Source organism: Abramis brama (assembly GCF_963993115.1).
Source record: "Abramis brama genome assembly, chromosome: 2".
NCBI lineage: Eukaryota > Metazoa > Chordata > Actinopteri > Cypriniformes > Leuciscidae > Abramis > Abramis brama.
This window is the reverse complement of record NC_139964.1, coordinates 25,577,111-25,577,472: the sequence shown is the minus strand read 5'-3', so window position 1 is coordinate 25,577,472 and position 362 is coordinate 25,577,111. Positions and strand designations below refer to the sequence as shown.

General features: G+C 33.4%; 1 protein-coding gene across 1 annotated transcript in view; it reads right to left on the bottom strand.

The window, feature by feature from the left end:
• The window catches only part of rab1aa (RAB1A, member RAS oncogene family a), a 9,238-nt gene continuing 8,876 nt past the window's right edge, over positions 1–362 (bottom strand). The window contains exon 6 of the mRNA XM_084106839.1: positions 1–362. This exon is cut by the window's right edge and continues 1,221 nt beyond it. The gene's annotated coding sequence lies outside the window, so the exon portion shown is untranslated.

Below are 362 nucleotides of genomic sequence, written 5' to 3'. Positions count from 1 at the left end.
TTCCAGTTAAAACCATTTTTATTAAACTTTTCCTTCATAGTTTATTTAAACATTGTGTGACATAAAAGAAAATAGAAATAGAGGAGAAAAAGACCATATTTCCCCCCCGAAAACAGAAAAAATTACATAAGCAAGTTGCTTTGACTATTGTGATGTCATTTCCTGTTTATCAATCACTCGCATTCACACATAAATCTGCATCTCTATGACAGTGACGCTGCTGTTGTGCTGTCAGTAAACAAATGTTGAGTCCAATATACAGGATATACATAATATACGTGTGTGTAAGCGTCAAAACTGATTAAGAGACGGAACCAACTCATAACATTGACATTTAAACTACGAGGATATGGTTCTTGTTT